Source organism: Microcebus murinus, chromosome 2 (genome assembly GCF_040939455.1).
Source record: "Microcebus murinus isolate Inina chromosome 2, M.murinus_Inina_mat1.0, whole genome shotgun sequence".
Taxonomy (NCBI): domain Eukaryota; kingdom Metazoa; phylum Chordata; class Mammalia; order Primates; family Cheirogaleidae; genus Microcebus; species Microcebus murinus.
The window spans coordinates 91,433,627-91,459,689 of NC_134105.1; the positions used below are offsets into that span (position 1 = coordinate 91,433,627).

General features: G+C 40.4%; 1 protein-coding gene and 1 pseudogene across 2 annotated transcripts in view; one reads left to right on the forward strand and one right to left on the reverse strand.

Annotated features, from left to right (window-relative positions):
* The window catches only part of SLC16A1 (solute carrier family 16 member 1), a 102,029-nt gene extending 76,787 nt beyond the window's left edge, over positions 1-25,242 (reverse strand). The window contains exons 1-2 of one of the 2 annotated variants that reach the window (XM_075999988.1): positions 25,024-25,242; positions 4,988-5,059 (exon numbers count right to left, since the gene is read on the reverse strand). The gene's annotated coding sequence lies outside the window, so the exon portion shown is untranslated. Of the gene's footprint in view, positions 1-4,987; positions 5,060-16,455; positions 16,571-25,023 lie in introns of those variants that run through there. The other variant, XM_075999989.1, reaches the window with a different exon arrangement.
* Positions 18,144-21,307, forward strand: LOC105878741 (lanC-like protein 2 pseudogene; annotated as a pseudogene).
* Positions 25,243-26,063: the final 821 nt, after the last annotated feature.

Consider the following 26,063-nt stretch of genomic DNA (forward strand, 5'->3'; position numbering starts at 1 on the left):
CTCTGGGTGGTTGAGTCTACTTTGGAAGATAAATCCACAATCTATGTGTTAGCCAATTACATTTCTAAGTCTATCTGGCTGAGGACAAGAACCTCACCCTGGTGAATCACCAAGGTAAGACCATGCCATAGAGGCCTTTTTGGGTCTCCAAAACCTCTCTGTCTGGTTATCAGTATCCTTCCTACTCAGATTTCTAAAGTTATCAGGCCTACTGAAGGTTATATCTGTATTCAGGGACTAGCAGGATAGAACTATATTTGGGATCCTGGTCTGGAGTCACATAGACCTGGTGTATATCCTTTCTTCCACTGTTGCCTTAAGTAAATTGTCTAATCTTTCTGTGCCTCACTCTTCCCATCTGTGGATTGAGAATAACAAAAGTGTCTACTTCATAGAATTTTTAGGGAAAATGAGACAACATGTTAAGTACTTCGTGTAGTACCTAACATAAATGGACGCTCAATAAATGCTAGTTTCTCCTTGAATGGGAAAAAGAAAAACCCAAACTGTTTTTCCTCTGCTCTCACATCACAACAATCAATACAGAAGACTTCTGTGACCAAAGGTGTGGGGAATTTTCCCTGCACACCAAGCAAACAGGCAATTCTGCCCCATACACCAGCTGGATGTCCTCTAATTCAGTTCAATTCTGACATTACCTACCTGGAGATAGTGTCAGATTCCATAGGTTAAGGACTCAGTCTCCAAGACTGCCCCCTATATTGATGTCAATTGCAAGCCCCAGGTTGTTGTACCCGTGCTTTTGACTAACTGGCTATAAATAAGGTATCCCATGACCCCCTCCCTAGGTTCCATTAATTTGCTAGAGCGGCTTACAGAACTCAGGGAAACACTTACTTATGCTTACTGGTTTATTGCAAAAGACATAGATGAAGAGATGTATAGGGTGAGGTACGGGAAGGGCTGCAGAGCTTCCATGCCCTCCCCAGCCACACCATCTATGGGAACCTCCATATGTTCAGCTATCTGGAAGCTCTCCAAACCCAACCCCTTTGTTTTTATGAAGACTTTATTGTGCAGGCATGATTGATGTCATCATTGGCCATTAGTGAGTAACTTAACCATCAGCTTGTGTCCTGTCCCTGAAGGTTGGGGGATAGGGCTGAAAGTCCTACCCCTTTAATCATGCCTTGGTCTTTCCAGTGACCGGCCCCCATTCTGAAGCTACCTAGGGGTCCCCATCTACCAGTCATCTCATTAACATACAAAAAGATGTCATTTTGGAAAGTCTAAGGACTTTAGGAGTTGTAGGCCAGGAAATTAGGTCAAAGATCAAATATATATTTTACAATATCACATTTCTTTTTGTATAGCTCTCAATAGATGCCAGGTATTATACTAAACGCTGATAAACTTACTCCAAGATAAATACTTGGGAAGTGGTAGAACCAGGAGTTGAACCAGGCCAAAGCTTATGTATTTGACTAGTGGGTTAAACTGTCTCTGATGATTTAACAAACACAGCAAAACTTGTACTTCCAAATAGTGTGTTGTCCCTTTTAAAGAAATAGATTTGGAAGACTGTGTACTTATTCCTAGGCCTATTTGGAACTCCTCTTTTGAACATCCTTAACAAGGGCAAATCTTTGTTCTTTAAGATTTGATCTTCCTTAATAACCACGACTTGCTCAGTGACAAGCACAGTAAATAAAGTAGAAAGTCACAATAGGTATCTTAGTCTATATTATGTTGCTATAACTGAATATCTGAGACTGGACAATTTATAAAGAACTGAGATTTATCTTTCTTACAGTTCTGGAGGCTGGGAAGTCTAAGAGCATAGCACCAGCATCTGGTGAGGCATCTTGCTGCATCATAACATGACGGAGGGCATCACATGGTGGGAAGGAAAGAGCATACATGTCAGCTCAGGCTCCTCTTTCTCTTCTTACAAAGCCACCAGTCCCATCAGGGGGCTCCACCCTGATGACCTTATCTATTATCTAATCCTAATTACCCCCTTAATGGCCCCCACCTCCAATCAACATATGAATCTGGGGATTAAGTTTCCAGCATGTGAAATTGGGGGAACATATTCAAACATAGCAATAAGAAATATCATTTTTGGTGGAAAAATGTGGCTTAGGAAGCAATTCCATGATTTTGACAGAAGCAGCAAATACTTCATCGTCAGAAAGCAATACCTGTTGTTGCTGGCTTCACTTTCCTATCATATTGGCTTTGGATAAAGTAAAGAAATATGTGTTGTTATTAGTAAATTAGGTTAACTAGAATTACATTAAATTACTGTAACTAGAGATTAATTAATGTATTAATATAAACATAAAGAAAGGTTTCTAATGAAGGCCTTGTCCTTTTAAAAATTCTGTCATTGACACAAATGAAGACCTAGAAAGTATGCTGATCAAACCTATGAATCAAACAAAGTTGGGAGTGAGTGATTTAAGAAAAAGAGAGAGAGAGATTGAAAATTATGTTTAACAGAGTTAAATATAAAATCCTGCACTTCAAACTAGAAATAATAGCTGTACAAGTATAAGCAATATAGCCTACAACATCAGAAAAAAATTTGTAACTTTTAGTAGATGAGAAATTAATCTAACTTAATGTCTTCCAAGAAAAATACCAAGCTATTAGGCTAAATTAAAGGGAGCATAGATTCCAGAAAAAAGGAGGTGACACATCATCCACTCTAGTCTGCTGGTTATTTCTAGAAACTACAATTTAAGAGGGGTATGGTCAATTGAAATGTATTCAGAAGAGAGTAATCATATGGTAAAAGAATATGAGAAATATTGAATAGGTAGGAAATGTGTTGTTTGAAGATAAAAAAAAATTGGGGCACATGATAGATCTCTTTAAATTTTTAAGGTTCAATCACATGGGGAAAGAATTCAGTTCATTCCATAGCATAGCAAGGGATAGGGTAAGAAAAGTGGGTGGAAGCTTCATTGAGATAGATTTTAGATCAGAATACAAAAAAAAACTGTAATAGTGACAGAAAACTAAAACTCAATGAAGTTTCAGGAAAAAGATTTTCCCCATCATTTGAGATGCTCCCAAAAAAACAACTTCCATCTTTCTCCCCAAGAGATGACTTAAGCCTTGGTGAAGCTGATGGCTGGTAGAGCCTATCAGATCCTATTGATAACCATTACCATTATCTAAAAGCAACCTTAAAGCACCCATAAGAGCTGTAAAGCTAGGATGAGCAACCATCCTGATTTTTCCAGGACAGAGGGATTTTCTAGTGTTAAAACTGGGAGAATCCCATGCAAACCGTACTGAGTTGATCAAACCAGACTTAAGGGTATTTTAAATAAAGTAGGTCCTTTAAGGCATGTTTGAAACAACATAAAAAGATATACATACAACTAAACATTCTTTGAACCAGCACATGATTAAATGAAGGTGCTAATTTTTCTCTCCCACATAAATGAAATTTCTAGATAAATTTGAGGCTCACTCTTTAAATGCCAACAAATTTATATATATTAGATTTAAAATGGCTTAAAACATATTACATAGTTCTCTATTTTCTTTCTTTCTTTCTTTCTTTCTTTCTTTCTTTCTTTCTTTCTTTCTTTCTTTCTTTCTTTCTTTCTTTCTTTCGACAGAGTCTCACTCTTGCCTGGGTTAGAGTGCCATGGCATCAGCCTGGCTCACAGCAACCTCAAACTCCTGGGCTCAAGCAATCCTCCTGCCTCAGCCTCCCAGGTAGCTGGGACTACAGGCACACGCCACTGTGCCTGGCTAATTTTTTCTATTTTTAGTTGTTTGGCTAATTTCTTTCTATTTATAGTAGAGACAGATTCTCGCTCTTGCTCAGGCTGGCCTCGAACTCCTGAGCTCAATCAATCCTCCCCATCTCGGCCTCCCAGAGTGCTAGGCGTGAGCCACCACGCCTGGCCTTATGTTCTTTATTAAACAATATGGAATATAGATTTCCCTTTTTAAGTAATATATCAGGAAGTAATTAGAATTGCAGTATAGGACAAGAAAGCAAAATCGTTAAGAGTTAAAATTTGAAGTCTGACAGAGGTAGGTTTGAGATTGCTTCTGTCACTTACTGCATGTATGGCCTTTGGCACATTACTTTATCTGTGTGTTGGTTTTCTCAACTGTAAATTGGGAATGATATTTGTACCTATTATATAGGGTAGTGCCCAGTAGACCATAACAAGCACTCAATAAATAATAAATGGTAGGAATTTTATTGTTGTTAATAACCTCCAGAGTTATTGTCTGAGCCAAATGGCCAGTTGCAGGCCTGTTGCACTGCCTATCAAACCATCTGCACGGACTCTGCTGTCTGCTATCATTTCTTGTGCTCTCTGTTTCTCTGGCTTATATACTTGATCCTTTCATTTATACACAACTGAATGACCAGGTAAGGGCACTTAAGCCTCCTTTGGAATAAAGTACACGTGCTTTTTGATGGCTCTTTACTTATTTATATCTAGGCCCCAGACTGTGTGGCAGATACTTGGGAGTTCTGCGTACATGCAAATGTGACATTACAAAAATCAATTAATCTGCCATTTTTACCAGCCGTTTGAAGATAAGATGATCATCTTCAAACATCATTTTACAAAGGCTCTTCTCTTTGTTCTACAACCCATTTTGTCCAAAAAAAAAAAAAAAAGAAAAAATCCTTATTCTTCTCTTATTGTTCTTCAAATACTGAAGGACTTACTTGGACAAAATGGGCACCTGAACTTTGCTTTCTCAGGAAAGCCCAGCAGATGAGTATCCGTAAATCACAAGAATAAGACTTCTTAGATAGTAATTGCTTTTCCCTTGTAACTTTATACTGAAAAAGCAGTAGATAAACATGCATGTGTGATCCACAAGGAGAAGGTGCTATGTGAATAAAGGAACATGAAGACATGTTTAACATGGCTGTGCTGAATTTTCCTGCCCTTCTCTCTCCTTCTCCCACCTGCAGACATAATCATGCCAACTCAAATCTTTTGGTCACTACCCAATCAATTGCACTCCTTACCTCAGGACTGGACAAATAGTCCTCATTTAAAGTCATTCTCTTCAACGCATAGTACTTCCCGTAAGGTGTTCCCTGGGAAAGAGGAAATACTTGAGAAGAGCACGTAAAGTCAGGAATACTGGCATCGTTCACTTGTCTATTTGAAATTTGTGGATTTTTTAAAAAAATCTTATCAGTCCAAAGTTAACCTATTTGAAACTGACCGCTGAGAGTTGGCCTCCTGTTTAAAGGTTTAGCTGTAAGTAAACAATCTAAAAAAATGTTTTTGATAAGACTGTTCAAAGAAAGTCTTTTGTGGGTGAAAGTTCACTAGGCTGAAATAATGAAAACATTTGAGAATGGAATATGGCCGTCACTCTTAAGACGGGGTCTTACTTCACCTTTGCTAGCCTCCTTCACGAGAGAACATGGACAGAGCTTGGCTCACCTCTCACAGTATTTTGCAAGTTGATCTGTGATATTAGAGCAGCTGACTAGAAGATAATATGTTAAGGAGTTGGGCATTTATCTAGGTCTAGGAAAACTGGGAACATATTTCAGGAGATTGGTCTTTACTTGGCTAATGACCTCCTAAATCACCTTTAATGATTAAAAAGCAAAAGGAAAAAAATAGGAGGAACTTTCGCATTCCCATGGCTCTGTATCCATCTTGCTACAGATTACTATCAAAACTGTAGTAACTGAAAAAGAACTGATAAAAGAATTGCAAAAGAAAAGATTGCCTTTCTGACTCATCTCCTAATTTAAACCTTACGTTTTAACCTTTAGTCTAAGAGATAGAAAAACAAACTCAATCCTTCATTAATGAGCCTCTAAATTAGAACAGGTCAAAATTAACTACTATTTCAAGAGTGTAAAGGTATTACATGCCCATGAGTTTGCCTATGTGTATCAATTAGGGCAACCAGATGCCCTGGGTTATCTAGGAAGGTCTAAATGTCACATATTTTGTCTCACAAGTCCTTTACTCCTCAGATTATGAAGTTCAGAAATTTTTCAGTTTGGAAAATATTATTTTAACTATAGCCTCATACGCTCTATTAACAATACTGATGAGCAAAGCTGTTTTTGGCTGAGTAAAGGTTGTTGAAGAACAAATAGTCATCTTCCATTTCCTTATAACATCTTACCAACATAATTACAGTCATATCCCCTATATGATTTTAACCCACACTAAAAGAATAGGGCTTATCATCATTACAGCTAGAATTAGCCGGACTCTCTCCTTACTCTAGTGTAGGTGGAGAAAAAAGGAGGGGAGTATTGGTCTATGTCCTTTGTGAATTGTTTCCCTAGTAGTTGGAAATCGCATGCTCTTCCCAGGTGCCTGCTACATGGCATGCTGTCCTACAGCCAAGAGCACCATCATGGGTTCCCTCTCGCTCAATTGTAGATCGCTGTCCCAAACTCCTGGACACAGTTCTTTTCTAGGATACGGTGCCCTGTCATGGGTGTAGCATAAGTGTTAATGTGAGGCAGGGCACACTTCTCTTTCCAGTTTCATCCCCTTATTCTCCACATCTCCACCACACAAGGTAGTGTAGGACTATTTGACTTAGTGAATTATTCAAGTAGCTTAAGGAAATCACAATGAAGGGAGAGGAAAACAAACTGAACACAAAATCTGCTAGAATTGCACAACTCACACTGCAGTATGATAGGTAGGTGCTCTAGTTACACTGCTTTCCTAGAAGTCCCATCAAGACTTCCACTTAATCTCATTAATTAGGAACTTGCAGGCACAGCCACATAGACCCACTGCTTCAAGAGTGAAGTCCGTATTCCAGTCTCAAATTCCTCAAGTCACTATGGTTTCAGCCTGGTGAACTTTTACCCCAAAAGACTCTACAGAGGAGGCCAGAAAAATCAGTCTCCTGCCCCCCAACCACCACCCTAAGAGGAAGTGAAGTGTTAGAGAACAGAGCAACATTAGTGACACTCATTGATCAAGTTATACATACTTTTTGTACACCCAAGTTTTAGTGTATCAATGGTAATCCTGCTAAATGGACTTTTCTGATTTAAGGAAAGCCAACAAGACATTATCCCCTTCCCATTTACACCCTGCCATTGCCCAGGCCCTAGTCATTACCCACAGAGATGGTCTCATCCTAGGAACTATCTCTTGCCTCTCCCAGTGGTTCATTCTCCAAGTCTGAGTTATTTAGTCAAAAAACCTCAAATGTTCAAACAGCTCTCACAAACCGGTCCTGGCCTTTGGTGTTCCAGTCTCTGAGAACAGTCCAGGTGGGTACATGGGCCCCTCAGGGGTGATCCCTGTTTAAGTCTTCTCACCACTGCGAGTGGCAAATATACCTTTTTATTCTTAAAATTGTCCAGCCGGTTGGACAATTTAGAACTGTTGGAACACACTGACCCAGGTGCACACATACAGACACACCTCTGAAGAACAAGTGTTAATTCACAGAGACAATATAAAATCTAAACCAAAGCTCTCAAATGATAGCTGCCTGTGAAGTGAATCCAGCTTGATTAGCATGGTGTTTTGCTGTTGTTTTTGTTGGAGCTGTTTTAAAATTATTTTTAATGTCTTTAGAAGGGGCATTTCCCCCCAGTCTCTACTCCTCCCTATTGTATTATATCCAACTGTTTCACCCATTTACAGCATTGGCTTGTCCTCTGAAAGCGTTTGAATTTGAGATCCCTAAACCTAAACCTGTAGAAGGAAAATATATACTTTCCTAATTGCTCTGCAGTACATCAATATATTTCCTTTCTTTCCTTCTGCTTTTAAACTGTGCCCCTTGGATCTTCAGGTCATAGGCCACTCCCTTGACTATTGCCAAATCACGTGAGATTTTCAAATGTTTATTTAAGGGTCTAGGTCAGTTCTTAGCAAGACTTATCCTCTTCCCCAGCCTTAGAGCTACTGGAGATGGAAGGGAGGTTGTTCAAGCCACATATTAGTAGTAATCATTTTCCAAGTCCTTCCTTAGCATTAATACTCCCGGCTACTGTTTGGAATATTGATAATCGGGCAATAATTCCTTCATGATTTAATTTAATCATTTGTTTTGTTTTGGTTTGGTTTTTGAGACAGAGTCTCACTCTGTTGTCCAGGCTAGAGTGCCGTGGCGTCAGCCTAGCTCACAGCAACCTCAAACTCCTGGGCTCAAGCAATCCTCCTGCATCAGCCTCCCGAGTAGCTGGGACTACAGGCATGCACCACCATGCCCAGCTAATTTTTTCTATATATTTTTAGTTGGCCAATTAATTTCTTTGTATTTTTAGTAGACGCAGGGTCTCGCTCTTGCTCAGGCTGGTTTCAAACTCCTGACCTTGAGCCATCCACCCGCCTTGGCCTCCCAATGTGCTAGGATTACAGGCATGAACCACCGAGTCCAACCTAATTTAATCATTTTTCTTTTTTTTTTCTTTTCTTTTTTTTTGAGACAAAGTCTCACTCTGTTGCCTGGGCTACAGTGCCATGGTGTCAGCCTAGCTCACAGCAACCTCAAACTCCTAGGCTCAAGTGATCCCTCTGCCTCAGCCTTGGGAGTAGCTGGGACTACAGGCATGCGCCACCATGCCCGGCTAATTTTTTTTTCTATATATTTTTAGTTAGCCAATTAATTTCTTTCTATTTTTAGTAGAGACGGAGTCCCACTTTTGCTCAGGCTGGGTTTGAACTCCTGACCTTGAGCGACCCACCCACCTTAGCCTCCCAAAGTGCTAGGATTACAGGCGTGAGCCACCACACCCGGCCAATTTAATCATTTTTAATTTTTCCCTATTGTATGACCAAACATTTGAATTTGTTCAACAAATATTTATTGACCACCTACTATGTGTCAGCCATATGTTCTGGATACAGGGAGTAGAGCAATGAACAGAACAAAGCTCCCTTCCTCATGAAGCTTAATTATATTCTAGTAAAGGAAACAATTTCACTACCCACAGTAGACTGCCTGCTTTTAATGTCTGGGATGCTGAAAATTTAATAAACTCTGGCTTTAATTCAGAATTATCTGTCTTGCATGTAATCTTACATACACATCTTTCATATAATCAGGACATTTTTATCTCAAGTAAATTAATTGCATATTGTTAAATATCCATTAGGTAGTAAAATGTTCCAATGTAACTAGTCTTCAACTAGTTAGCTCAACAGATAGGCAAAGAGATTAATGGCATCGAGGTTGTTAACTCTTATTCTATGTATAAATAAGTTAATACCCTTCTGTCTCATAGCCACAGGCCACATTGCTTACCCTGGCTGTCCTCCTTCAGGTGCACACAATTAGAAACAAGAGAAATCAGGGAATGATATGTTAGCTGTCAATTAGCACCACTGGAAGAACAGCATCTACATCCTGCTTATGATGTTTAAAGAGGTATCCTAGACAATAGTGTCATTATGAGCAAATGTGGCTCAGGTCAGTCTTCAAACTGAAAGCTCTTCAGGCTCCCTTCTCTTTCCTCCAGTCAGGAGGATCATAAAGGAATTCTTTTCCTTAGATAAAATTCTTGGGATGGGATTGCAGTCCTTTTTGTGCTGCTGCTGTGGTACAGTCCTCTGTCTTCAAGAGGGTTTCTGAATTACACTATTAACACAGATAATTAGGAGACTAATAAATGTGATGGAGGTGTTTTGAGAATTCAAGCTGATACACTCTGGTGTTTGAACATGCCTGGAGAACCTGCCTGCCAAGGTTCCACATATGTGAAGGCTTAAGAAAGAGCTCGTCCTAAGGGAAGAGAGGACCACAAAACAGGGTTGGAAGAGAGAAGAGATTCTGGGCACAAACCAGATTTGTGTTTGATCCTAGGGAATGGGAACTAAAACAAAGGGCATGTCTCTTATTAAATCTTGTGAGACATCAGGACTTCAAAGCAGCCTTTTCAGATTGGCTGTGTCACTGTATGGAGTAAAGTTGGGGTGAAGAGTGCTTTTGCCAGTTGGAATTTCTATTGAAGACATCACGTACTGAAAACAGCCATTGTTATGGCCCCAAAGGAAACAGGGCAGCATCACATCTGAGTGAGCTTTGGCCACGTAGCACAGACATCAGTGGCTTCAGGTGTTCTAGCCCTAGCACCAGTATGTGTGTACAGGTTGGTTTCAGGATGACAAAGGACTACACTGAAGTGAACCAGAGAGGAAAGAAGGAACATGTATGAGTGGTTGGGTATAGTAAAGAGTGTGGTTCCACAGATTTCTCACTGTGACGGAAGGGAGTTAGAAATCTGGAAAGGGAGGAGGCTAAAATGAACTCTTCAGTACTGGATGGTAATTGGAAATATCAATATGAGCACATGGTTGTAGAAGGTGTGTGTGTTTGTGTGTGTGTGTGTGTGTGTGTGTGTGTGTGTGTGAGAAAGAGAGAGAGAGTGTGTGGTGGTCTGTTCTCTGAGAGGGCCTACAAGAAATGACACCCCAGTACAAATTAGCACACCTAGAATCCAGGTCTTTCTCAATATTAATACTATTCTCCACTAAAGGAACTAGGGCTTCTTAGAGAAAGGTGGCTTCAGGGTTAGTACTACGAATATACAAGATAAGACTGGGATATCTTACGGTGTCATAAAGAAAGCTCAAGGAATTTGGGGAACATGTCAAAAGGACAATTTGAAGGAACTCCCATTGTCTAAATCACGGACAATTTGAGCATCATAATAAATACTGTCGACAACAGATTAGAACCATTGAATAAAACAGGAATCTATGGATCCATTCTGGTATAAATAAATATTCAAACCAACCATGGGGAAAAGAAAGTTTTTTCTTAGTAGAATGCCAACTAAAAAATATAGAAGGAATGATAGAATTATAAAATCACTATTGATATAGCACCTCTTGTATATTCCTGGATAGAGTTGGAACCCATTATACTAAGTGAAGTATCTCAAGAATGGAAAAACAAGCACCACATGTACTCACCAGCAAATTGGTATTAATGGATCAACACCTAAGTGGACATATAGGAGTAACATTTATCGGGTGTCGGGAGGGTGGGAGGGGGGAGGAGGGGATGGGTATATACAAACACAATGAGTGAGAGGTGCAACATTTGGGGGATGGACATGCTTGAAGCTCTTACTCAAGGGGGAAGGGGGGCCATGGGCAATATATGTAACCTTAACACTTGTACCCCCCATAATATGCTAAAATAAATAAATAAAATAAAATCACCATTTAGCAATCATCATAGTAATAATAAATTCAGGCAAGAATCATAAATGGATGCTAAAATTAGTGGGTAGAAGTTTGATGAGGAATAGGATATTTCCATAGTTTCAGAGTATCTCCCCACAAGATACCTGTTAACAATTAATATAAAAGGAAAAATAGTAGTTTTAAAGTGGAGATTATCTGGAGGCTTTGTTGGATTAAAAAAAAAAGATAAAAAAAAATAATAATAAAGTGGAGAAACCTGGCAGATACCACCTTACCCAAATCATCAAAGCTAATTTCAACAGTAATGGAACAAGTCAACTCCTAATATTATGTACAGATCACAACATCACTTCTGTGGTAGTCCTGCTAAGAATGCATAACCTGAATGTAATCGTGAAGAAACACCAGACATCCCAAATTGAGAATACATGACAAAACATCTGTGTCCATAACTCTTCAAGTATGTTAAAGTCACGAAAGACAAAATGTAGAAAATCTATTCCAGATTAAAGGAGGCTAAAGATACTTGACAACTGAATGCACTGTATGATCTGGAATTTCACTTACTATATTGGACATTATTGGAACAATGGAGCAAAATGTGAGTGGACTTCATAGATTAGAAAATATTATTGAATCAATATTGATATCTTAATTTTCACAATCATATTGTGGTTATGAAAGAGAATGTCCTTGTTTTTAGGAAATGTACACTGAAGTACTAGGGGAAAAGGGATTCATGTCTACAACTTAAGCAGAGAAAAGTTATATACACATTCACACATAAATACAGGGAGAGAGAGAGCGCACATGCACAAGTATGTACTAGGTATTAGCATAGATTGCTAGGAGAAATAACCAAAATTAACAAGCAATTAATTCATGTCTGACATCAGAAATTGGAGAACATGCCCCAATGCCGTTTTATTGGGTTCCCAGTGCCAATGTATGACATAAGATAAGGTAGCAGCCCACATGGCAGAAAGTCTTGAATCCCAGTGAGTCACTCTCTTTGTTTGAGAGTGTAGAACACTCTTCTAGCCCAAAGTCAATTAAAATCATTTCAACTTCAGTTCCACAAACTCCTATGGCAAAAAATTTTCTTTAACTTTCAGATTCAAATTGGGTGATAGTCACAAATTTCACACAACTCTTCTGCTTGAGCAATGTAGGATAATCCATTTTCTGAGGAACAGAATGAATCCAAATAAATTCCAAACATTTGTATAACATAGAGATAAAACATTTTGGACCCAAAGCTCAAAGCTAATTAAGAACCAGCATATATAAGAGCTCTTGCATCTTAAAAAAAAAAAAAAAAAAAAAAAAAAGAAGAACCAGCATGGGCCACAGATTGAACCACCACCACCTTGCCTTTGCTGTATTATTTATTTGCTCCCTGTGTCTGTTATTCCTATATCACTTGCTGGAAGGAAGCAGCCATATTGAAATACAAATTTTACTTATTTCTTTTAAAAAAAGAAAAACAAATAGATGGTTTATTCTAAGAATGTACCGGAACTTATATTCTAAACGTCCATAAATACATATTCTAGGGACTCTTATCACCTCAGAACTCTACTACAGCTTCTCTTTAATCTTTTTAAACATCCTGTTACATAAATTGCAGCTGTGTATCTATAGCAGGAAGAATAATAAGATAATAATTGGTCAAACATCAAAAGCACTTGGGTGGGTCTTCCCCAAACCTTTAGTCTTCTCTCCCACCAACACCGAATTCCTAGATTTTTTTTCCCAACCACATTAATGTATTTTCTGTTTGTTTGTTTCTCTTTTTCCTTTTCCATGAGTAATTACTATGAATTTTTGCCAGGTCAGGAATTTTTTCTGGGAATAAACCTCAAGTAATAAAAAAGCAAACAAACAGTACCTGAAGATAAGATGTAAACGCTTTCCAAGCCTGCCCCTCCTTTTGATTCCTTTCTCCAGATTGAATGGGTTTAATTGGTGGAATTGCACGTCCTCGGTTTTGTGTGAGGGAGAGATCCTGTATTTGACCCATGCTAGGAATTTTCTATTAACTTTCATGGGATAAATTTGGAACTGTTCTCCTTACCCAGTGTTTACTAAGTAAGAACCACACAAATGGTCTTATGTGGGCTGTAAATCTAATATATGTAGGCCGGGCGTGGTGGCTCATGCCTGTAATCCTAGCACTTTGGGAGGCTGAGGCGGGCGGATTGCTCAAGGTCAGGAGTTCGAAACCAGCCTGAGCGAGACCCCGTCTCTACCAAAAATAGAAATAAATTAATTGACCAACTAAAAATATATATACAAAAAAAAAAAAATTAGCCGGGCATGGTGGTACATGCCTGTAGTCCCAGCTACTCAGGAGGCTGAGGCAGGAGGATCGCTGAGCTCCGGAGATTGAGGTTGCTGTGAGCCAGGCTGACGCCACGGCACTCACTCTAGCCTGGGCAACAAAGTGAGACTCTGTCTCAAAAAAAAAAAAAAAAAAATCTAATATATGTATACAACCAGTAAGTATTTCTTGATGATAAAGTGTTACAGTTAGCAAGAGTTTTAGAGATCATTCAGCTTGACTTCTTTTCCACGCAGGAATTTCTTCCATAACTTTTCTGACAATGGGTACCAACCAAATCTTGGTTTTTTTTTTTTTTTTTTATCATAACAAGGAGCTCCCTGTAGTGTTAGGCAGCCCATTCCATTGCTGGACAGCTCTCATCATAACTCTTGCTTCTTGCTGTGTGGTTCTTTGGAGCCTCACAGAATATGTCTACCTCTCTTCCATATGACAACCCTTCACACATTTGGTAGCTGCTAGTTTGTCCCAAGTAAACTATCACCGAGTCTCAGTAATTTTTCAGATCACATTGAACAAATGCATGAACATCCAAAAGTTAACAATGGTTAGTTAACTCTGGAAGGTAAGATTATGTTTTTATTTTCTTGCTTACATGTAAATTCTAATTTTCACAATAAATATTTACTTGAACAACAATGAAAACACTTTTTTTTGTTTCTTCTAGATGCCAATCCCTGGCATGTATATGTAAGTATCCTATAATAACCCCAAGGGATAGAAACTGTAATTATCCCCATTGTATAAATTTGGAAACTGGGGCAAAGAAGGATTAAGTAATTTGCCCAATGTCACACAGCCTAGTAAGTGGCTGAAAAGAAATTGGAACCCAGGTCTGCCTGATTCTTAACCATTCATCTTACAATAAGAAAAACAACTTACTTCCTAGCAGTGGCTAGGGAGTTGTTTGGTTTTGTGTTTAGTGTGTTATCCAGAAATTAATACAATATTGTAGATTGTATCTGAACAACATAAAGCACACTGGGATTATTACATCCTTTGATTTGGACACAGTACAATCTATCAATGCCCCTAAGATTGCATTTGATTTTTTACTTGTGATATCAGATTATTGGCTCATGTAGAACTTACAAAAAAAATTCTCTGGTTCTTATTTTTCTTCCTCCATTGACTCCACCTTTTCCCCTCCTCTGCCACCCCATGAGCTCTCCCCCAACCCCAACTAACCAATTTATCAACCTAGTTGTTCATGTTTTTCCCTGTGCTCATATAATCACATATAGAGAAATACAAATGCACACATACTCAATATAGAGTTTTGTGTCATTTGAAAAGTGACCACATTTTTGCCTCTTTTACTCAAAACATTTTTTTTGTGTGTGTAAAACTCCTCTAAGTCAACTGGTAGAGTACAAATTTATTCCTTTTCATTGATGTTCCAAAATGTACTATAATTTTTGCCACCATTACTCTTTTGAGGGGCATGCATAGTATTTACAATTTGTGTGTGTGTGTGTGTGTGTGTGTTGCCACTTAAAACACTGGTGCAACAGCTATCCTTGTATATATGCCGTATAGTGTTTTTACTCCAATAGTTTTATTGAAACTAGTGGTTTTATTTCAATAGTATAGACTCCCAGGACAGAAATTGCATATGCAAAATAATGGCTGTTGCCAGATTGCTTTCCAAGAAGGCTGTAACACTTTATATTTCAATAGCAGCACATAAAAATATCCTTTAGCTTACATCCCTATAGCAATAGGTATTATAGTCTGTGTTCAGCAGCCATTCTAATAAAAACCTTGTGAAATGAGAGATCAAAGGAAACTACATAAATATGATAATTTACTTCAAATTAACGGCAACTATTAATATAATCCTAACTGACATAATATTAAAACTCTTTCAAAGTCAGGAATTACACATGACCTTTTAATTAAATAAATCTCCCAAGTCTATATTTTCCTCTTAACTTTAAAATTGATTTATAATACACACATAAAATGTACACAAATCATGAGTACACAGATCCATGAATTATTACAAAATAAAAACATCCATATTGGCCGGGCACAGTGGCTCACACCTGTAATCCTAGCACTCTGGGAGGCCGAGGCAGGCAGATTGCTCAAGCCCAGGAGTTCAAAACCAGCCTGAGCAAGAGTGAGACCCTGTCTCTACTATAAATATAAAGAAATTAATTGGCCAACTAATATATATAAAAAAAATTAGCCGGGCATGGTGGCACATGCCTGTAGTTCCAGCTACTCTGGAGGCTGAGGCAGTTGGATTGCTTGAGCCCAGGAGTTTGAGGTTGCTGTGAGCTAGGCTGATGCCATGGCACTCACTCTCACAAAGCGAGACTCTGTCTCAAAAAAAAAAAATCCATATAATTGCCACCCATGTCAAGAAATAGATGTGTAGCATCTCAGAAGCCTTCCTCAAAGCCCCTCCCAATCATTAACCGCTTCCTCTTTCCTAAATAAAGAGAACCACAGTCCTGAGTTTTAATACCACATAATAGTTCTGCTTGGTTTTCAAATATATGTTAATAGAACCATGCAACTTAAATTCTTTTGTATATGTCTGGTTTATTTCCCTCAACTTTATCTTTGTGAAATTTCTCCATGTTTCAGATAGCAGTAGTTGACTCACTTTCAGTTCATTGTATGAATTACATACCACAATGTATTTACCCCTTCTGTTGATGGACTTTCAGGCCCTTCTGAATCTGAAACCCATCATCCAATATATTAGCCGCCAACATGGCTTTGTGTCATCAGAAATTTGGATGATTACAACATTTATGATACAAATCATTGACTATTAACTGTTTGACAGGACCAGACAGACTTCTATCAGCCAACTATGGATCTCCCTTCAGGTTAACCTTAATACACTAATAAATATTATCTGGACAAAGTTGCTCTGTTAGCTAAAACTGTAGCTATCTGCAGTATCATTCAATGCACATTTCTGCACCTCATCCAATTAAATTTAACAAATATTTTTTGAGTGCCTACCATGTTTCAGGTACTGACTAGGGTTAAAACAAGTGAACAAGGCCGGGTCTGGTGGCTCACGCCTGTAATTCTAGCACTCTGGGAGGCCGAGGCGGGTGGATCGTTTGAGCTCTCAAGTTCGAGACCAGCCTGAGCAAGAGTGAGACCCCATCTCTACAAAAAAAAAAAAAAAAATAGAAGTTAATTGGACAGGTAAAAATATATAGAAATATATAGAAAAAATTGCCCAACCGCTTGAGGGCATACCCTTCCTGGGGCAGACTACATTTAGAGACTAAATGAGCAGCGGTAGAAAGCCCACCTCATTTTAATGGTACAATTCTGATAGACAAAGTCCATCAGAGCTCCATAATGGATTGGCCAAGGTTTTGTTGTGCATGCATCATTGATTTCTTTCTCTGCCCAATCCTAATTTCTCCTCCTTCCCTTTCACAGACGTTAAAGCCTAATAAACATCTTTGGTTTTTTTTTTGAGACAGAGTCTCACTTTGTTGCCCAGGCTAGAGTGAGTGCCATGGCATCAGCCTAGCTCACAGCAACCTCAAACTCCTGGGCTCAAGCGATCCTCCTGCCTCAGCCTCCCACGTAGCTGGGACTACAGGCATGTGCCACCATGCCCGGCTAATTTTTCCTATATATATTAGTTGGCCAATTAATTTCTTTCTATTTATAGTAAAGGCGGGGTCTCGCTCTTGCTCAGGCTGATTTCGAACTCCTGACCTTGATCAATCCACCCGCCTCGGCCTTCCAGAGTGCTAGGATTACACCCGGCCCTCAATAAACATCTTGAATCCCAAACTTCATCTCTGCTGTGTGCAAACTTAACCTGTGACAAATAGAAAGCCATTGAAGGATTTCAAGCAAATAATTCATATGGTCTGATTTAGGTTTTAGTTTTTAGGTTTTAGATTTAGGTTTTACTCTAGCTGCTGTGTAGAAAATAGACTGTGAGAGGTAAAAGTGAGAACAAGAAGACCAGTAGCAGTGGCCCAGGGTTGAGATGGTGATGCATTGATCTAGGAAGGAGATAGGGGGAAGTGGGCAAATTTTGGATAGAATTTAGTTGTAGAGCTGATAACTGATACATCCCAAGCATTTCGATCAACTATCATGCTGAAAACAAATTTATTTATTTATTTATTTATTTTTTTGAGACAGAGTCTCACTCTGTTTCCCAGGCTAGAGTAGGATGGTGTCAGCTTAGCTCACAACAACCTTAAACTCCTGGGCTCAAGCAATCCTTCTGTCTCAGCCTCCCAAGTAGCTGGGACTATAGGTATGGTATGTGCCACCATACCCGGGTAATTTTTTCTATATATTTTTAGCTGTCCAATTAACTTCTTTCAATTTTTTTTTTTTTTTGGTAGAGACAGAGTCTTGCTCTTGCTCAGGCTGGTTTTGAACTCCTGACCTTGAGCGATCCACCCACCTCGGCCTCCCAGAGTGCTAGAATTACAGGCGTGAACCACCGCATCCAGCCTGAAAACAAATTTTGAGAGTTGAAAGAAACCAAAATATTCCTCTCTAAAATACTGGGGTTTTGGGGGGTTTTTTTAAGACAGAATCTCACTCTGTTGCCCAGGCTAGAATGCCATGGCATCAGCCTAGCTCACAACAACCTCAAACTCCTGGGCTCAAGCAATCCTTCTGCCTCAGCCTCCTGAGTAGCTGAGACTATAGGCATGTGCCACCATGCACAGCTAATTTTTTCTATATATTTTTAGTTGTTTGGCTAATTTTTTTCTACTTTTAGTAGAGATGGGGTCTCACTCTTGCTCAGGCTGGTCTTGAACTCCTGAGCTCAAACCATCCACCCAACTCGGCCTCCCAGAGTGCTAGGATTATAGGCATGAGCCATGGCGCCTGGCCTAATTCTGGGTATTTTAAGGTTAAAACACAGGGACACACTCTGCCCCTCCTCTCTGCCTTTATCAGCTCAGAAACAGAGCTCAGAGACAGTGGTGCCGGAGGATCTGGGAGCAGACATACCCTTTCTGTAAATTTACCTTTCCACATTTTCCTGCCTTTTGGAAGCCTAAAGATATTCTCATCTTAGTTATGGCTCTTCGTTAAAAACTATTGAAACGAGACCATGTCGAAGAGACTGAAGCTGCACCTGGGAGGGGAGGCAGAGATGGAGGAGCGTGCGTTCGCCAACCCCTTCCCGGACTACAAGGCCGCAGCCTCCGCGGTGCTCGCCGCTGGAGCGACAGAGGAGATGGGCTCTGCTCGCCACTCGCCCACCACGGACGAGCTCGGCCTCCCCTTTCACAGTGACGGAAAGATCATTCATAATTTCACAAGGCGGATCCAGACCAAAATCAAAGATCTTCTGCAGCAGATGGAAGAAGGGCTGAAGACAGCAGATCCACATGATTGCTCTGCCTACACTGGCTGGACAGGCATAGCCCTTCTGTACCTGCAGTTGTACCGGGTCACATGTGACCAGACCTACCTGCTCCAGTCCCTGGATTACGTAAAGAGAACACTTAGGAATCTGAACGGCCGCAGGGTCACCTTCCTCTGCGGAGATGCTGGGCCCCTTGCTGTGGGTGATGTATCATAAGCTCAAAAGTGACTGTGAGTCCCAGGAATGCATCACAAAACTTTTGCAGCTCCAGAGGGCCATTGTCTGCCAAGAGTCAGACCTTCCTGATGAGCTGCTGTATGGACGGGCAGGTTATCTATATGCCTTAATGTACCTGAACATAGAGATCGGGCCAGGCACCGTGTGTGAGTCAGCTATTAAAGAGGTAGTAAATGCTATTATAGAATCGGGTAAGACTTTATCAAGAGAAGAAAGAAAAACTGAGCGCTGCCCCCTGTTATATCAGTGGCACAGGAAGCAGTATGTTGGAGCAGCTCATGGCATGGCTGGAATCTACTATATGTTAATGCAGCCAGCAGCAAAAGTGGATCATGAAACCTTGACAGAAATGGTGAAACCAGTATTGATTATGTGCGCCACAAAAAATTCCGATCTGGGAATTATCCGTCATCATTAAGCAATGAAACCGATTGCTTGGTCCACTGGTGCCATGGTGCCCCAGGTGTGGTCCACATGCTGATGCAGGCGTATAAGGTTTTTAGGGAGGAGAAATACTTGAAAGAGGCCATGGAGTGCAGTGACGTGATTTGGCAGCGCGGTTTGCTGCAGAAGGGCTATGGGATCTGCCACGGGACTGCTGGTAACGGCTACTCCTTCCTGTCCCTTTACCAACTCACGCAGGATAAGAAGTACCTCTACAGAGCTTGCAAGTTTGCAGAGTGGTGTCTAGATTATGGAGCACATGGGTGCCGCATTCCTGACAGACCCTACTCCCTCTTTGAAGGCATGGCTGGCACCATTCACTTTCTCTCCGACATCCTGAGACCAGAGACAGCACAGTTTCCAGCGTTTGAACTTGGCTCTTCAAAGAGGGATTAAAAGGTGCAAAGAGACAACTAAAATACCTGTTTGGACCAAAAGCCATCAGATTGCTTAGTGCCTGACACAGAAACAACTGTGAACCCTGAAAGAGAGAGAAAAAATAAGGCACCTTCACAGGCCCCCTTTTGTTGCAAAGACCCTCAAGTTAGAGCATGAGTGACAGAAACCATCCCATTAGCATTTTGTGACAGTGTCTCCTCACCTATGTGAAATACAACTTCTTCACAAAAAAAAAAAAAAAAAACTATTGAAACAAGGCCCTAAGCCTCTCCTTTAAGAAAGAATTGCTTTTGAACTGAGGCCTCTCCCACGTGATGGGTACAGCACATGCTAATAAACTTCTGTTTGTTTTTCTTTTGTAAATATGAGCTTTGTTGTCTGTATCTCAACCACAAACCTAAAAAGAGGGAAAAAAAGAAATCATGTTTTCTCCCCTACAGTAACTTTTTATGTCTTTGATCTACCTGTCCAGTAATCAATCACGTCTAAAAAGAAAGTAGCATGAGTTTCTGCCTTGTGTGATATGGCTTCTGTTTACCTGGATAGTTTCATTCTTGCACTCTCCCTCCTGTTTACTGTTCCAGCCACCTCAGCTTTTGCTCAGTTCCTCTAGCATGGCAAGTTTGTTGCTGTCTCATGCCTTTTTTTACATGGGGTTTTCAGGTATTCTCTGTGGCACTCCCCACACTTTGACTACCTAAATTCTATTTATCCTTCAGGTATTAGCTTAAATGCTGCTTCCTCACAGAGGGTTTCTCTAGCAATCTCCTCCCCCAATGAGGTTAATTCCTTTAATTATGTGCTCACATAAATCCCTGTTTTTTTCATAGCACTTATCATGAGTTGTAATTATGCTGTAATTTTTGTTATTTGTCTTCCTCACCAGAGTTCCACAAGAGGCAGGAATGTGCTTGTTTTGTTTTTTGCTTTATCCTTTGTACCTTGCACAGTAACTGGAACCCAGAAGTTGCACAACAAATATTTGTTGAATGAATGAACTTGCTGGTAGTGGACCCATGTTGGCACCTAGGGTCAATTTCCTTTTATTTATTTATTTATACAGATTCTCACTCTATCCGTCTGGCTAGAGTACAGTGGCGTCATCATAGCTCACTTCAAACTCAAGCTCCTAGGCTCAAGTGATCCTCCTGCCTCAGCCTCCCAAGTAGCTGGGACCACAAGCATGCCACCACACCTGGCTGATTTTTCTATTTTTTTGTAGAGATGGGGATCTCATTCTTGCTCAGGCTGGTCTCAAACCCTTGACCTCCAGTGATCCTCCTGCCTTGGCCTCCCGGAGTGCTAGGACTACAGGCGTGAGCCACTGCACCTAGCCTAGGGTCAATTTCTTTAAGTGCTCACAAAACATCTTTTAATAATCCATGCTGAAGTCTTCCAGGGATCATTGAAGATTTTCAAACTAGTTTTCAGGATCTCACTTTTTCCACATAAAGAACATTTTTTGGTAAATTTTAATTACTGTATTATATTGAAATAATTTTATTTTTTTATTTTTTTTTAATTTTGGCATATTATGGGGGTATAAGTGTTAAGGTTACATATATTGCCCATGCTCCCCTCCCCCCCTTGACATAATTTTAAAGTAGTACCAAACATTTATAACAACAACAGAAAATCTCTGCTCTATTCCCCAGTCTTACTCTCTAGATATGCAATTACTTTAAGCTAAGCAGGTTTGGTCAATCTCTATCTTTAAAAGAGGTCCTTTTTCACATTTGAAAATCAAAATATTTCACCTTCTGGTCCTTTCCTCACTGTTAATAATTTTCACAATATTTCTATTTGTGGTTTGCAATCACATTGGCAATTTCTTTCAGTATCTTCAGTATTGAGGACTAGAAATCTTAATTTTTAAAAAGTGTCAGAATATCAGCCGGCACGGTGGCTCACGCCTGTAGCCTGTAATCCTAGCACTCTGGGAGGTTAAGGCGAGAGGATTGCTCAAGGTCAGGAGTTCAAAACCAGCCTGCGCAAGAGCAAGACCCCGTCTTTACTATAAATAGAAAGAAATTAAGTGGCCAATTAAAAATATATTGAGGCCGGGCGCGGTGGCTCACACCTGTAATCCTAGCACTTGGGAGGCTGAGGCTGGTGGATTGCTGGAGGTCAGGAGTTCGAAACCAGCCTGAGCAAGAGCAAGACCCCGTCTCTGCGATAAATAGAAATAAAATTAATTGGCCAACTAATATATATAGAAAAAATTAGCTGGGCATGGTGGCGCATGCCTGTAGTCCCAGCCACTCGGGAGGCTGAGGCAGTAGAATTGCTTGAGCCCAGGAGTTTGAGGTTGCTGTGAGCTAGGCTGACGCCCTGGCACTCTATCCTGGGCAACAGAGTAGTGAGACTCTGTCTCAAAAAAAAAAAAAAAAGAAAACAAAATTAAACATAGTACATTCACCTAGTAAACAAATCAATCAATCAATCAATCCAAGAAAGTATAAATAGAAAAGGAAAATCCTTTTTCCTATTGGCCATTTCCATTCTCTAGACTCTAGAAGCAACAACTATTGACAGTGTCTGTACATACTCCCAGAAAATTTGCATACATATCCCATCATGTTACAACACCATTTGTACATCATATCATTTGTGCCTTTTGAATTTGTGTATTTTATTTTATTTTACTTATTTATTTATTTTTTGAGACAGAGTCTCACTTTGTTGCCCAGGCTAGAGTGAGTGCCATGGCGTCAGCCTAGCTCATAGCAACCTCAAACTCCTGGGCAATCCTGCTGCCTCAGCCTCCCAAGTAGCTGGGACTACAGGCATGCGCCACCATGCCGGGCTAATTTTTTCTGTATGTATTAGTTGGCCAATTAATTTTCTTTCTATTTATAGTAGAGACGGGGTCTCGCTCTTGTTCAGGCTGGTTTCGAACTCCTGACCTCGAGCAATCCACCCGCCTCGGCCTCCCAGAGTGCTAGGATTACAGGCGTGAGCCACCGCGCCCGGCCTTATTTTATTTTTTTTGAGACAATCTCACTCTATATCTCCTGGGCTCAAGCGATCCTCTTGCCTCAGCCTCCCGCGTAGCTGGGACCACAGGCATGCACCACCATGCCTGGCTAATTTTTTCTATATATTTTTAGTTGTTCAGCTAATTTCTTTTTTATTTTTAGTAGAGATGGGATCTCGCTCTTGCTCAGTGTGGTCTGGAACTCCTGAGTTCAAACGATCCACCAGCCTCGGCTTCGCAGAGTGCTAGGATTACAGGCGGGAACCACCACGCCCGGCGGAATTTGTGTATTTTATATAAATGGTATTGTATTATGCATATTGTTATACATCTTGCTATTTATTGTTATAAATTTGCTATTTTTACTTTGTAATTATTATGGAAGATATTTTTTCATGACTCTAGAGTTATCTCATTGTTTCAAATGTTGCAGAACATTCCACAGGATGAACTAAGTGTACTGAGCTAGTGCCCTATAAACATAACTTTTAAAAAATGTTTACCTCTTCTGGAGGTAGCAGCATGGTGGGTGGCTTTTTCCGTCTTTAATCTAGAACTTTATTAATGTTGCTATACTGTTGATGTAATTTTTTTAATTAAAAAAAAAAGAAGAAAAAGAGGAACCATTCCTTAGGGAGCGGTTGGTAGCAACAAACTCAGTGGGGAACTCTGGGAGTCAGTAAAGACTAAGAAGAAGCATTTGAATCTGGCTATTCAGGAGTAGATAATGGCCCTTAATTACATTTTCAATAGAGACTAAAACCAAATTATCTGAAGTTAAGAGGTGAAGATAACTGTGCAGATAATTTGTTAGAGGAGTTTGCCAAAAAAGGGTAGAAACAGGACAGAATCTTCAGAGAGCAACAAAGTTAAACAAATGTTTCGTTCAGGGTTGGAAAGACACAGACAAAATAGGTATAAGCTCTGCCTCCTTAACTGTTTTGATTGTAAACTTAGAGAAGACCTAACAGTAGAGTTGGTAGAATCCTAAGAGAACCTCTTCGCCTTCTTTCTGGTATTTTACTTTCTAAAAAGGGAGTATGGGGAAGGGTCCCCATAAATTATGTTCTTGAGGGGTCATTGACAGGGCACTGGGAAGAGGAGGAATCCACTTGATTATAAAATCTTCACATTTCACCCAAAGCAAAATCTAGTTTGTGTCAAGCTGGCTCTTCTGGAAAATGTGGGGCTTGTGGGAAAATATACATTTAAAATCCTGAAATCAGATTAGCTTCAGTGAGGGTCCCTTAGGGCCTTCAGATGAGTGCAGAAGAAAGTAGAGAGAATAAAAATGACAAGAGAAAATAATGATTAAGTTGATGAACAGAAAGGCCCTGAGGCAAAATTACTGAGTTTGACAATTATGCTTCTCCTGTGTTGTTCTGGAAGTAACGTCCCCATCTCTGTAAGGATTACCCGCTCACAGGAGGGAATTTCCTGCCAGAAAGGAAGGGAATGTGGGACCAAGCTAGTGGAGAGAGATTTGAACAAAGCCTTGGATCTTTCTACACTTCTCAGATCACACCATGTAAATAGCTGCCTCTTCTATTATCGTACCTACGGTCCTCTTTATTTAGGCTGAATCAAGGTTTCTGGATACTCTGTGGTGATCAGGTTGGAAGAGGTCACGGAGGGAGGGAAAGTGACTTCACATCATATCTTTTGCACCTTTTGAATTTTGTATTATGGATATGTATTATTTATTAAAAAAAATTAAGTTGTTATGTCAAAGACTTGATTAAGGCCAAGAAGTGAAATTTAAGATTTAGTTCTCTGGTCGGCACAGCCTCCTGGATCTACGTCCTTTCATACCCAACTTGTTCATTTAATTTGTGCTTTTGTGCTGTGAAGTTTCAGTTTAGGAACCTCTCCCGGCAAGCCGCTCCCCCCCAACCCCCCCCACCTCCACCCCCTACCCAAGTTATCTAATCTAAACAGGTCAATTTATGCATGACATCTCATATTCTTTCACATGCTCTGTTTCCCACCCGGCAAACAAAGCATCTTGTTAAAACAGAGACTATCCACCTCAAGCCTGAGATCAGAATTACAGTCAGATTCCAGCCCTGCTATTTTCTAGCTACGTGACCTTCCGCAGGGCATGCAGACGCCCCGAGTGAGATTGGGTTTCCTCCTGTGGGGCTGTGAAGGGTGCACTCACCAGATCAGAGGTCGGACGATGTGCCTGAGCTTCTGGCTCTGCCACTTTGTTGCTGCGTGAACTTGGACGCGTGCTGCTTGGCCCTGTGAACGTCAATTTCTATAAAATGGGGATAATATTTCCTTCCAGGGAGGTTGCCAGAGTGAGATAAGATAAGTAAAATGGCTGGTATGTAGGATCTGTGGGTGCTTAAGCCTTGGTAGTGTCTTTTCCTTTCTCTGCACCTTTTGGTTTCGTTTGTTTGTTTGTTTGTTTTTCACTTTGTAAAATGGGAATGGTGAACCGCCTATTATGCTGATCCCCTGGCTCTCAGAGCGCTTTCAAAACTATAAAGCAGAAAGCAGAAGGTGTGATTGTTTTGGCACTGGGCAGGCAAAGGGCCCCAGGCTGTGAATTTCTCTGACCTCTCTAAATTGTGCTTGAATTCCAGAGAAGAGCTCTGTTTTTCTAGGGTGGGAATTAGGCAGACTTTTCCTGGAGCTCACCCCAGCCAGCAGGGTGAGGGCTGAGGGCTTCCCTTCCAGAAGACCTCTTTATCTTTGCACTGAGAGGCTGCAACACAGAGCCACCTAGGAAGCCAGGGTGGGTGTTGTTCTTCAGGGACACGAGGCTGCTGGCTCATTCCCTCAGGAGGAGAGAAGCTGCTCAGGCCTTGGAAACATATTACTGAAAATCCACTCACCCAGGGAAGCCAAAACTGAAGAGGACGATGATGCTAATAATAATAATAATGAACCACACCTGCTGTTCAAATAGCGTGGTCTAAGAGAGATCAGAATGCCTTAAGACTAGTACTTTGATTTTGAAAGATTTTGTTGCATTTTTCTATTGTTGGGGCTCAGAAAACAATACCCCAAAATGAAGGCCTCAAAAGCAGCCTCAGAAGCAAACATTTTTCTCTTTCTCTTCCCTCCTGTCTCTGAGTCCCATTCTCCCCAGAGGCAAGCCACAGAAACTAGGATCCCTCTTCTCCAAGGTGAGTCATACAAACAAGAACCACTTTTCCCCAAAGCCGGCCATAAAACCTAAAAATACTACTC